The sequence below is a fragment of the Manis javanica genome, chromosome 14 (assembly GCF_040802235.1).
Source record: "Manis javanica isolate MJ-LG chromosome 14, MJ_LKY, whole genome shotgun sequence".
NCBI lineage: Eukaryota > Metazoa > Chordata > Mammalia > Pholidota > Manidae > Manis > Manis javanica.
The window spans coordinates 75,480,738-75,494,023 of NC_133169.1; the positions used below are offsets into that span (position 1 = coordinate 75,480,738).

General features: G+C 43.7%; 1 non-coding gene across 1 annotated transcript; it reads right to left on the reverse strand.

Moving 5' to 3' along the window:
* Positions 1-269: 269 nt before the first annotated feature.
* LOC118967515 (small nucleolar RNA SNORA1) lies at positions 270-385 on the reverse strand. The gene has a single exon (XR_005054614.2). It is a non-coding gene; the product is annotated as a small nucleolar RNA SNORA1 (small nucleolar RNA).
* Positions 386-13,286: the final 12,901 nt, after the last annotated feature.

The following is a 13,286-nucleotide window of genomic DNA, read 5'->3' on the forward strand; positions in this document are numbered from 1 at the left end:
TTGTCATTATCAGTCAGTCCAATATTCTTCCCGCTGGAGATCTTTGATCTCCACTTGAATATGGACATGCTTCAAAAATTCCCCACCTGTAATATCTGGGATCCAATTTCTTCAAGCCATTTACCTTAGGGTCCTAGAAGTTAAACTGTAGGAAGTAGATTGCCCTTTTGGCAAATAACATAAAGCATGTCAAATATTTATTACTAGATATTCTCGAATCATCTCTACCGGTTCTGTTACATCCAGTTTTTACTCATGAGCCTAACAAAAAATATTATAGGTCTCATTGTCACCACTGCAATAAAATTACTGTGACAGAGGCAGGACCTGTGTCTCAGTGTAGCCACGCATGTTGTTTTCTGTGTGATTTCTAAGAAGTGAGATAAGTGACATCAAATATTTTTAAGTCCGTATAAAATATTTTAATAAATGAAAGCATTATATTATGGAAAAAAAAGGAAAAAATAGTTTCAGGTTGATTATCAAAACTATTTTAATGGAAGAGATTAACAGTAAGATAAAATTTGAAAGCCTTTATGTGTTTACTGAAAAGATGTAAACAGTCACTTGACTTCAGACAATTTAATTGAAACTTCCATTATGTATCTGCAGAAACAAAGGTGTGTATTCCATAAAAGGAAATGGCCTGCTACTGAACTTGGCTACTTTTTAATATGATTCTCCAACTAGCTTTTTGATCATTCACAGTTTATTCTACATATTACATATTATAAATGGAAAAATTTGCCTTATGTCAGCAAGCTTATTTTGAATCATGGTAAAATTTTCTAAAATATGTAAAGGTAGGTTTATGGAGTTTATACCTCTACGTTGATTTGTTTGTTTGCTTTCAGTTATCCTTCTGTTTTGAAATAAGAAATTTAAATTTATAGGAATAGTAAACAAATGTTCTTATCTCCTTCATCCAGATTCATTCATTGTCAACAGTTTGTTCCATTTGATTCCTCATACCCTCTCTCTCTCTCTCCATGTATAAATACAATTTCCTTCCTAATCTATTTGAAAATTGCAGCTATCACACCTCTCTCCCTAAATATTTCAGTGTTGATCTATTAAAAACAGGGCAGTCTCTTATATAACCTCAATAAAGATGATCTGAATCAGAAAATTGAACTGCAGTGTTCTTATCCAACCTATTGTATATATTCAATTTTTTTCCATAATACAATTAAGCTCCTGCAGAGAAATTTTTTTTTCCAGTCCATGATGTATCTCACGATCATGCATTCCATTTTGTTGTCCTGTCACTTGAGTCTCCTTTCAAGCGATTCCCAGCTTATTTTGTTCTTCATGAAGCTGACATTTTTGGAAAAGCACAAGATTTTCATAGATGATTCCTCAGTGTTGATTCATCTGAACTTCCCTTCTAATTAGGTTCAAGCTATGCACTTACTGCATAAACATGCATCTTTCCCAGTCTGTTCTGTCCGAGGGCCCTTGTTTTCACTTTTCCTGTTGACTTTGACTTGGTTAAGGTAGTTTACACTGGCTGTCTCCACTCTAAAATTAACATTTTCCTTTTATATTTACAGGCAATCTGAGAAGACTTTTTGAATGTGTAAATATCCTGCACCAAATCAAACTTTTACTCACTAGTCAATGTCCCTTGATGAATCTTTCTTGAATCAATTACGAGGTTTGTAAAATAGTGCTTTTCTAACTCCGTCATTCCATATATATCAGTTGGCCTTCTACTGGCTTTTTTCATTTTCTCTTCTAATTTATATCAAAATTTACCAATTTATTTCATTTTACAAATGATAATCCATTACTGCCATTATTTATTTTGATGCTTAAAGTGTTCAGGCATTATAAAATATTGTAGGTATCATGGTTATTCTGAAATATACTTTATCACAAGATATTCCATAACTTGGAAGAATAAAATATTCTGTATCTTCCATCTGTGCCTCCAGATCTATATCTGCTCTTTTCACCCTGCTTCCTGCCCCAGGAACCCAACCCAAACGTACTGTAGCCAGAAGCCCTTTGTTCTGTGCTTTCCAGATGTGTTTGGCCCATGAGGAGTGCTACCAGGCGGGTGGGAGGGAGGATGAGGAAAGAAATTAGGCATTTCTTTACTAAGTGTCTCATTTAAAAGGGAATTTGATTTTTGAGGGTTTTTAAATTTTGGATTAGGAGGTACAATATTCAGGGTTGGCAGCTATTTTCTCTTCATTCCTGGGGAATAGAGTACTGTCTTCTGGCTTCAGTTGTTCCTGGTGAGAGCTCTGCTATCAGTACAAGTTTTGGTTTTTTTGAGTAAATTCTCTTTGTGGCTTCATTGTAGATACTTTCATTGTCCTTACGGAACAGCAGTTTCACGGTGACATGTCTCGGTGTAGTTTTCTTTTTTATTTATCTTATGTGGGCTTCGTTCTGCCTCCTACGTTCAGTACTCAAATCTTATTTCCAAAAAAATTTCAGTATTTTTTATTCTAATATTGTATCTCCCCATTCTCTTAAATATCTCCTTTTTGGAGACATTTGTCTCTCACAGTTTTTCCATATGTTGGCCTCATTTCTCTCTGCTTCATTCCACACAATTTTCCCCTGTCTACCTCCAATGCATTAATTTTCACTTGTGGTTTGTTTAATTTGGTATTTAATCTATCCACTCCATTTTTAAATTTTAATGATTATTTTTCCTGTTTAGAATTTTTTTGTGTGTCTTTAAATACCTCTAACTCAACTCATGTTAACATTTTAAACATACATTAAAAATACATATATATAGGTGCTGTCACATCACTTGATTTTCTAAGGGTGTCTGAAGGGCCCCCAACAGTAAGATGGCAAACTTCCGGCTTCTCTTCGGGGTCCTCAGTTCCCGCCGGCGCCACCTGAAGCCCAATCACCTCTCGCCCCTCTCCCAATCCCAGCACCTAGCCAACAGCCACCAGCCCCATAGAAGTGACACCTCAATCAATTCATGCCCCTTCCTATATAACCCAGTACCTTTCCCTAATAAAGCGGAACTCTCCGGTGAATTGCTGCTATGTGTCGCTCCTTTCCTTTCATTGGTGCCGAAACCCGGGAGACGGGACACCCCCACTGGGCCCCGTCTTCCCCCCGACACCAGCAGCAGCTTGCCCTCGTCCTCTTTTTCCAGCGCTGGCTCATCACACTCACCATTCCTCTCTGGCCTTTAGGTAAGTTTTCCCCCCCGGAGTGGGCCACTCTTCCCCAAGCTATCGCAGTGCCATTGACCGTGATCGTCCGGCAAGGCCCTGACGCTCAGGGATGAGGAGGGAACTCTCCCCGCCTCAGGCCTTCACGGCTGCGGCGGACCCTCAGGCCCCTCCTCCGACAGTCATAAATCCCCACCTCAGGCCTTCACGGCTGCGGCCGACTCTCAGGCATCCCTCCAACAGCCATAAACGAGGTGACTCCTTTGTGGATGAGAACGCTCCCTTTTCCCCCCCTCCTCCTTCTGCTCCATCCGCCGAAAACGCCTAGTGCTAGGTACCTCGTGACTCCGGCACTCTGCCTTCTTAGGGAAGTCTGGGTGACGACCCACACTTCCTAAGAAATTCCGACTCGTATACGAGTTTCCACAGACCACCAAGGATCATCGGGGAACGCCCTTTGTCTCCTTGTGGTCTGCTTCCAGTCCGAGGATCTCCGTTCGTCTTCCCGTTTGTCTCCTTCTCTGTCCTTTAGGCATGGGAGCCTCCTCATCCCTCCCTGAAAGTTCACCTCTTGAATGCCTGCTTAAGCATCTGGCTACCCTCTCCCTGACGCCTGATATAAAACCAAAACTTCTCTGTAAATATTGCTCCCAAGATTGGCCAACATACCCCCTAGACAATAACAACCAATGGCCCACAGGGGGAACTCTTGATCCTAACATCACTTGCGATCTTTTTAACTACTGCCAGCGCCTGAAAAAATGGAAGGAGATTCCCTATATCGAAGTTTTCCACCTCCTCCTCCCCCCATCCCCCCAAGTTCTCCTAGCCTACAAGCCGCTGCCCTGCAGAAGCCTCTCGTTCACTCCCTTCCCCTTCTTCTCCTACAACAGCCCTTCTCCCTTCCTACCCCACCATCTCCTCCCGCATCTCACCTCCTCCGCCTTCGTCCCCCGCAGATTAAGCCTGAGCCTTTCGGCCCCCCTTTAACTAGGTCCCAGGGGCCTCCTCCGTCTTTGCCCTCATCACCTGTTTCTCCCCTGTTAGGGACCACCTTGTCTTCTCACATGTTTGTAGGGAGAATGGGAAAGCACCTTCCCCCATGTCTGAACGCAGCATGGGAAAGCACAAGCTAGAGAACAACCAGTGCAGTACTTAGAAGTTATCTGTCCACAAAAACATATCTTGTCCTTGAAGATGAGCCAAGACTCCTCACTCTGAAAATAGGGAGACCTTTAAGATGTGTAGAAACACCGCCCCTGCTTCTAGCTATGCCCTTCCCCCACTTGCCAATGTGGCAGGAATGGAGAACAAAGAACATTCTGTTTATGCATTCCATAAGCAATTAACTGGATCCCTGCTGTAGCTCAGTTAGTAGAGCACGGGACTCTTAACCTCAGAGTCATGAGTTCAAGCCCAACTAGTGCAGCAGAGGCAAGCAGCTGGGCTGCTAGCTGGGGACACGTGGGTCCGATTCTATCTTTCTTTATTTTCTTTGCCCCCCTTCTGCACTTCAGGACCTGCTCGACTAGGCATGGCTAGACCATGTCACTCCCCCACAGACTGAGCCAGAACCCTTCAGTCCCCCTCAGACTCAGTCCCGAGGGCCTCCCAAAATTATCGCCCCCCTCTGGGAAGTAGCAAGATCCGAAGGCATCGTGCGCGTTCACATCCCTTTCTCCTTAGGAGATTTAGCCCAACTAGAGAAACGCCTAAGTTCCTTTTCCACTGATCCCATGACATATATCAGGGAGTTTCAATGGACCCTCCAGTCTTACAGCCTCACGCATCATGACATTTTCATGCTCCTGGCCAACACTCTCCTCCCTGAAGAGCGTAGACGAGTTTGGGACTTTGCCCAAACGCACGCTACCGAAACCCACAAGACTGACCCCACCTATCCCCCTGGCCCCACTGCTGTCCCTGAACAAGACCCACACTGGGATTATAACACCACCATGGGTCTCCGCTCTCAAAATATTTTTGCCTCCTGCTTAATAGCAGGTCTGAAAAAGGCAGCTCGTAAAGTAGTCAATTTTCAAAAGCTCCAAGACATAATTCAAAAGAGAGACGAAACCCCCTCCGAGTTCTTAGACAGACTCACTCAAGCCCTATTACAGTATACCAGCCTAGACCCAGAAACACCTAAAGGAAGACATGTCCTTATGACATACTTCCTAGCTCAAAGCTAACCCGACATTAAAGCTAAACTCAAAAAGTTAGAACAGGGCCCCGCTACCCCACAGACTGAGGTCCTAACAGTGGCCTTTAAAGTCTTCCATAACTGGGAAAAGGAGAAAGAATGCCATAAACAAAAGGCTAATCAGGCCAATTTCCAGATGTTGGCCCAGCTGATAAAACCACAACCTGGGTGCCCCTCTACAAACAAGCCCCCCCCCCCCAGGAGCTTGTTTCAAGTGCAGAAAAGAGGGACATTGGTCAAGGGCATGCCCCTCCCCCAGATCTCCTACCACCCCATGCCTCAGATGCCACAAAAAGGGCCACTGGGGGTCTGATTGCCCAAACACCCGAAGGGGAGGCTGGACGAACAACCCCCATCCTAAGCCTGCCGTAGTGGGGCTGGCAGAAGAAGATTGACGGGGCCCGGGGGCTTCTCACCCAACCATTTCCATCACCAAACAGGAGCCCAGGTTTACTTTAACAGTAGACGGTCGCCCCATCTCCTTCCTCCTAGATACAGGAGCCACCTTCTCAGTCTTGCGAGAATACAGGGGCCCTACCATGCCAGCCATTACTCCTATAGTCGGGGTAGGAGGTAAACAGATTTTCCCATTAAACCCCCTCCCCTTTTATGCACAATCCTAGACAGTCCCATACCTTTCTCCCACTCCTTCCTAGTTATGCCCCAGTGTCCCATCCCTTTACTAGGACGAGACAACCTTTCCCTCCTCCACGTTTCCATAATTATATCCACTCCCACAGCCCCCAGTACTCCCTTTCTGATGGCCCTCATAGCCGACGACCCCCTCTACCCAATGAAAGCTCCAGTTCCGCCCTCATACACCCTGTAAATCATAGCTGACGACCCCCCTCTACCCAATGAAAGCTCCAGTTCTGCCCTCATACACCCTGTAGATCCCAAAGTTTGGGACATTACAAGCCCCTCCGTGGCCCTATGTCCCCCTGCCTCTTATCAAATTACATGACCCCTCTCAGTATATCTGTCAGGCCCAATACCCCCTAACTACTTCAGCCCTCATAGGCCTCCAGCCCATCATTCAAGATCTCTTAAACAAAAATTACCTCAGACCCACTCACTCCCATTTAATACCCCCATATTAGCTGTTAAAAAAACCAACGGATCTTTCCGCCTTGTCTAAGACCTTCGCCTCATTAACATAGCTGTTGTCCCTATCCATCCCTTAGTTCCAAATCCATACAGCCTTTTATCGCAGATCCCTGCCTCAGTATCCCACTTCTCAGTCCTAGATCTCACGGACCCATTTTTCTCTCCCTCTAGACCCCTGCTCCCAAGATTTTTTCATCTTCACCTGGACGGACAGGTCCTAGCTCAGGACCTCAAACAGTTTCATCATGATCACTCCAACTCCACCTTATTATAATACATGGACAATCTTCTACTCTGCAGTCTCTCGTGGGAACAGTCTCAACTTGACACTGCCTCCCTACTTAACCTTCTAGCTTCCAGAAGTTACCGAGTATCCCCCATCAAAGCTCAAATCTCTTCCCCTTCTGTCACTTACCTCAGATTCCTTCTATCTCAACAAAGAAAGTTCATTACCTTAGACAGAAACTAGCTCCTCTCTGACCTGCCCATTCCCAAAACCAAAACAGAAATCCTTTCCTTTCTAAGCCTAGCTAGATATTTTAGAGCATAGATCCCTAACTTCTCCCTGCTCCCTGTTAGCAAGACCCCTATATGACCTCAGCAAAGGCCCCCCTGAAGAACCATTATCCTCCTCACCCCGACACTCCTTCATTAAGCTCTGTCAAGCCCTTGTGGAAGCCCCAGCTCTCCATCTTCCTGATTTGTCGAAGCCCTTCTCATTATACATTCATGAGAGGTCCAGTCAAGCTCTAGGAGTCCTAAGCCAATATTATGGCCCATCCTTTGCCCCAGTAGCTTATCTCTCCAAGCAATTAGACCCCACAGTTCGGATATGGGCCCCCTGCCTACGAGCATTAGCCGCTAGACAGCTCTTGCAGAAGGAAGCTCATAAACTGACATTCAGGGCGCCCCTTACCATTCTGTCCCCACATCACCTAAAAGATCTCTTAACCTACAAAAGTTTACAGACTCTCCCTCCCTCCAGACTCCTGACCTTACTGTCCTCTTTCCTCCAAAATCCCGTTCACCCCCTTTGCCATCCATATCCGAATCATGACTTTTTCCTCCTTTACTGCTGTCTCGCTTTTTTCCCTCATTCCTATTATCTTTCCCGCCACCCCAGCCTCCTTTGTATGGCGATTCAAAGTCAGACTTACACACAGCATCAAACAAAAGTTACTGCCCTCATTGCCATACCAGACTGCCCTCTAAAAAGCTGCTCTGAGCCTTTATACCTCCACTTTCCTCCCTCCACCGAAGTGTTCACTAGCAGCTACCCTTATTCTCCCTACCTCTGCTTCCTCTATGACCAAAGACAAGCCTATTGCAGGTGATGGCAAGACACCTATGGGGGATGTCCCTACTGGTCTTGCGCCATTCACTACATGAGTAACTTCCAGTACCCACAGTATTACTCCTCCAACCGTTTCATGAAATATCCCAACGGCTCATTCTCCTTATCAATCCCAGATCCCTGGGACTCTCGATGGGCTGCCAGAGTCACAGCCTCAGTTTACTATGGGGGGTCCTCAACCCCCCACGGTACCCTTCATATCTCTCGAAAGTATGTTCCCTCTCATTCCCAGATCTCTCAAGTTGCATCAGATATCAGACATTCCGAAAAAGTCATTATCCAAACTCTTGACGACGCCTCTTCATCTCCTTATCCCCGCCCCTCTTCCCATTTCTCCTACTCTTCGTTACAGCTCATTCTGGACACCACCATCTTTCTCAACCACACCCTTAACACAGCCAATTGTTTCTTGTGCGCATCACTACAGCGCCCACTGCTGGCTGCCGTGCCCCTTAATATTTCCAACTATTCCTTCCATGCAGAAAGACAACCCCTCCGCCCCCTGGCAGACATACCCCTATGGGAACCAGAATACGCAGATAATCTCACCATCCACCACTGTGTAGGCCCAACTCCACCCCCCTCCAGTGCACTTCACTGCCTCTATCTACACCCCTACCTCCGGCTCTAAGACTTTTACACAACCGGGACACTTCTTTTAGTGTAATGGCAGTCTTTTCAACTCACTGCCTCTCAACTCCGATACACCCTGCATTCTTGTCACCCTAATCCCACAGCTTACACTTTACAGCATGGCAGAATTTCTTGAGCTCCATCCTCCCTTGCCCTCGCGTACAAAAAGAGCTGCTTTCCTTCCCATCATGGTCAGTAGCTCTTTGATCACCTCAGCCATTGGGGCAGGGTTTTCGGGAGAAGCCTTGGGTCACTCTCTATAGGCAGTTAGAGATCTCAACGCCAAACTTGAGGGAGCCCTGACATCCACTGCCGATTCCCTAGCCTCTCTCCAAAGACAGGTCACTTCGCTAGCTAAAGTCACCCTTCAAAACCGGCGGGCCCTAGATCTGCTTACAGCCGAGAAGGGCGGCACCTGCGTCTTCCTCCGGGAAGAGTGCTGCTATTACATCAACGAATCCGGCATTGTAGAAACTGACATTACCAAACTCACTGACCTTGCCTCCAGCCTCCACTCTGCTTCCAATTCCAACCCATTCTCTTCAATACTAACAAACCCCCTCCTCACCTGGCTCTGGCCCATTGCAGGCCCCATAATAATCATTCTTCTCGCCTGTCTCTTCTTACCCTGTATAATAAAGTTCATCAAATCCCAAGTCAGAAAAATCTCTAATCAAGCTTTCAACCAGCTTTTACTCAGGAACTACCAGCTTCTGGCCACAGACGATCCCTCACCCTCACGTGACCTCCTTGCCACATACTGAGATGGACCCCTCCCTCCACTGGAAACTGTTCCTGGAAACAATAGCCGCAGACGCCTGGCTCCTGACACCCATATCCTCTTAGCACCATTGGAATCAACAGGTCCTCGACCTATGGTTACAGGGAACCTTCATTGATTTCCAAACCTGAAGAAGTCCACATCTACTCATCCTTACTGTGGGGAGGCCTATCAACCCTTTCCTCCAATCCTCAAGCCCTCACTCCCTTCTCCACCCCTGTTCAGCAGGAAGCAGCCAGAGAGAAAGCAACGTCCACAACCCCATAGAGGAGAAAGGGGGGAATGAAGGGCCCCCACCAGTAAGATGGCAAACTTCTGGCTTCTCTTCGGGATCCTCAGTTCCCGCTGGCGCCACCTGAAGCCCAATCACCTCTCGCCCCCCTCCCAATCCCAGCACCTAGCCAACAGCCACCAGCCCCATAGAAGTGACACCTCAATCAATTCATGCCCCTTCCTATATAACCCAGTACCTTTCCCTAATAAAGCGGAACTCTCCGGTGAATTGCTGCTGTGTGTCGCTCCTTTCCTTTCAGTGTCTATGCTTACATTTATTTAGCTGCTGATGCTTGCTGTCTGTCTGGGGTAAAGAAATCCCAGGGCAAAATACCTCTAAAAACTAAAATCAGTCCAAGGGAGAAATGAAGTTTAAAACCCGTTTATTTCTCACAAAGTGCAGTCCCAGTCCGTCTTTCTTCTCTGCTTCAGCAGCAACCACACCCACTTTCCCCCTCACCTCTCAGGTACAGATAAGCTCTCCATTGCCCAGGTAATCACCCACAGTTATGGAGATGAACTTCTCCACCCCTGAGGAAAGATGCAAATGCACTAAAACCATACTTCTTTCCACCTCTGAATGCCTACTGATATGCAGCTATACTAAAGCCAGGTGAGATATTCTGGAAATGTTACAATTTTACCCACACTTGCTTATGGAGATTTTGTCATACTGTGTTTTAAGTTTCAGGATGTGAGTTTATCCTCAGAGGGGATTTGGATGTGAAGAATCCTGTGAGGCCTCTTTGCTGGCTTTTGTGTTTGCTTCTTCCAGAAGCCCAGGGTTCTCATCAGCCTTGGACGCGTTTTTATGTAATTTCTCAGTTTGGAGATGAATGAATCATGTGAAGAGTATTGATCAGCATTCCAAACTAACAGGAAGTACAGGTCATTGTTATGAGTTCTACCTCAGTCCTACATAGGATTTGCTGATGACTCTCTGCTGGCAGCTGATTGCTTCTAATCCACACCTTCAGAATTCCAGGACAGGGTCTTATTTAATGCAGAGACGCCTCATTTTCAACTTGCTGCTTTTCCTGTGTCCAAGGTCTTGTCTTCTTAGTGTTTGAACACTAATGTTTAGATGAGACCAATAATCCTGCCTACACAAACTGCACCCTCAAACCCTCCCTGCTCTAATTTCAAATCCATTGTTTTTTTGTTTTGTTTTGGGCTTTTTTTTTTTTGAGAGCTCAATTATGTGCTTGAAATAATTTTTAATAGCCTTTCAAGCTATACTTACTTAACCATAAATTCACCCATTAATGCACATGTTTTAAATGGGTTTTTGTATACTTAGTTTTGTAACTCTCATTACAATCAATTTTAGAATATTGTCATCTTACGCCATTTAGTGGACTTTCCCCATTTTCCCAACTTTCACAGTCCCAAGCCACAGTGCATGTTCTGTCTTTATAGATTTACTATTCTGAACATTTACTACAAAAGAATCATGCAATATGTTGTCACTTAGCATGTTTTCAAGGTTTATCCATTTGTAGCATATACAGTACTTCATTTCTTTTTATTGTCAAATAATATTCTATCGCATAGATAGAGCACATGATAATTATCCATTCATTTGATGGATGTTCAGGTAGTTTTTACTTTTTGGCTATTATGAATCATATTGTTATGAACATTCTTGTGAAGGCTTTTGTTCCTTGTGGGTATAACCTAGGAAAAGAATTGCAGGATCTTATGGTAACTCTATGCTTAGAAAACCTGCCTGTTTTCAAAGCATCTGCACCATTGTACATTCCCACCAGCAGTGGATGAGGGTTCCAATTTCTCCATATTTTTTTCAATATTATGGGTTATTTTCCTTTTTGGTTATAGTTATCCAGTGGATCTGAGGTAGTATCTCATTGTGATTTTGATTTGCATCTCCCTCATTGCTAATGATATTGAATATCTTTCATGTGCTTATTAGTCATTTGTATGCTTTGTTTGTAGAAAAACTGCTCATATCCTTGCCCAAATCTTCTTTTTCTAAAGATAAGATTTTCTCCCTGACTTTTAATTTTTTTATTAATTAATTAAAAATTAATTAATTTTTTTATTAAGGTATCATTGATATACAATCTTATGAAGGTTTCATGAGCAACATTGTGATTTCAACATTCACCCATATTATCAAGTCCCCCACCCCCATCCCATTGCAATCGCTGTCCATCAGTGTAGTAAGATACTAGAGAGTCACTACTTGTCTTCTCTGTGCTATACTGCCTTCCCTGTGAACCCCCCCACAGCATATGTACCAATCATAATACTGCTTAATCCCTTTTTCCCTCCCTCCCAACCTCCCCTCCCCTAACTTTCCCTTTGGTAACCGCTGGTCCCTTCTTGGTGTCTGTGAGTCTGCTGATGTTTTCTTCCTTCAGTTTTCTTTGTTGTTATTCTACACAAATGAGTGAAATCATTTGGTGCTTGTCTTTCTCTGCCTGGCTTATTTCACTGAGCATAATACCCTCTAGCTCCATCCATGTTGTTGCAAATGGTAGGATTTGCTTTCTTCTTAGGGCTGAATAATATTCCATTGTAGATACGTACCACATCATCTTTATCATTCATCTACTGATGGACACTTAGGTTGCTTCCATATCTCGGTTATTGTAAATAGTGCTGCAATAAACATAGGGGTTCCTTGCCCAAATCTTAAAGGGACATTTGTCTTTTTAGTATTGAGTGCTAAGAGTTCCTACATATTCTAAGTGCATGTTCCTTATAAAATATAAGATTTGCACAAAATTTCTCTCATTCTGTGGGCTGACTCTTCATTTTTTTGCTGTTCTTTGAAACACTAAGTTTTAAAAGTTCTGATGATGTCAAATTTACTTTTTTTCTTTTTTATTTGTGCTTTCAGTGCCACATCCAAGAAACCATTGTAAAATCCAAGGTCAGGAGGACTTATGCCTATGTTTTTTTCTCAGAGTTTTATAAGTTTAGCTTCTACATTTAAGTACTTGGTAGAGTTGGAGTTCATTTTGTATATGATGTGAGGCAGGGGTTCAAATTTGCTACTTTGCATTTGGAAGTCCAGTCTTCTCAGCATCATTTGTTGAAAAGTCCATTCTTTCCTCTTGGAACAATCTTGGCACCTATGATAAAAATGACTTTACCATAAACATGAAGGTGTAGTTTTGTACTTTCAGTTTTGTTCCATTGATCTACATGTCTGTCTTTAGGTCAGTGCCACACTGTATTTACGTGTACTTACTGGGGCTTTGTAGTAAGTTTTGATATGAAACAGTGTGAGTCTTCCAACTTTGTTACTTTTCAGGGTTGTTTCGATTTGCGTCCCGTTATTCTATATGATTTTTAGGAACATTCTGTCAAATGCTGCAAAAAACAAGCCAGATTTTTTATATGGACTGTACTAAATCTGTAGACTGATTTGGACATTTTTACAATATTATCTTTCAATGAATGAACATGGAATATCTTTGCATTTATTTAGAACTTTCCTTACTTTCAACATTGTTTTGTAGTTTTCAGAGTAAAAGTTTTGTACTTAATTTGTTAAATTCACCCCACATTTTTATAGTATCATTTTTTATATTGAGGTATATACAGTAAAATGCACAAATCTTAGTGTAAGCTTGGTGAATTTTGTTATATGTATATACTCAGGTAACACTTACCCAGATCAAGATATCAAACCTTTCATTAATTCGTTTTTCTCCCTTTACCTATTTCACCTATCGCCCTACCTCCTTCCCTATGGCAACCACTAGTCTGTTCTCTGTATCTGTAAGTCTTATTTCTGTTTATTTGTTTTTT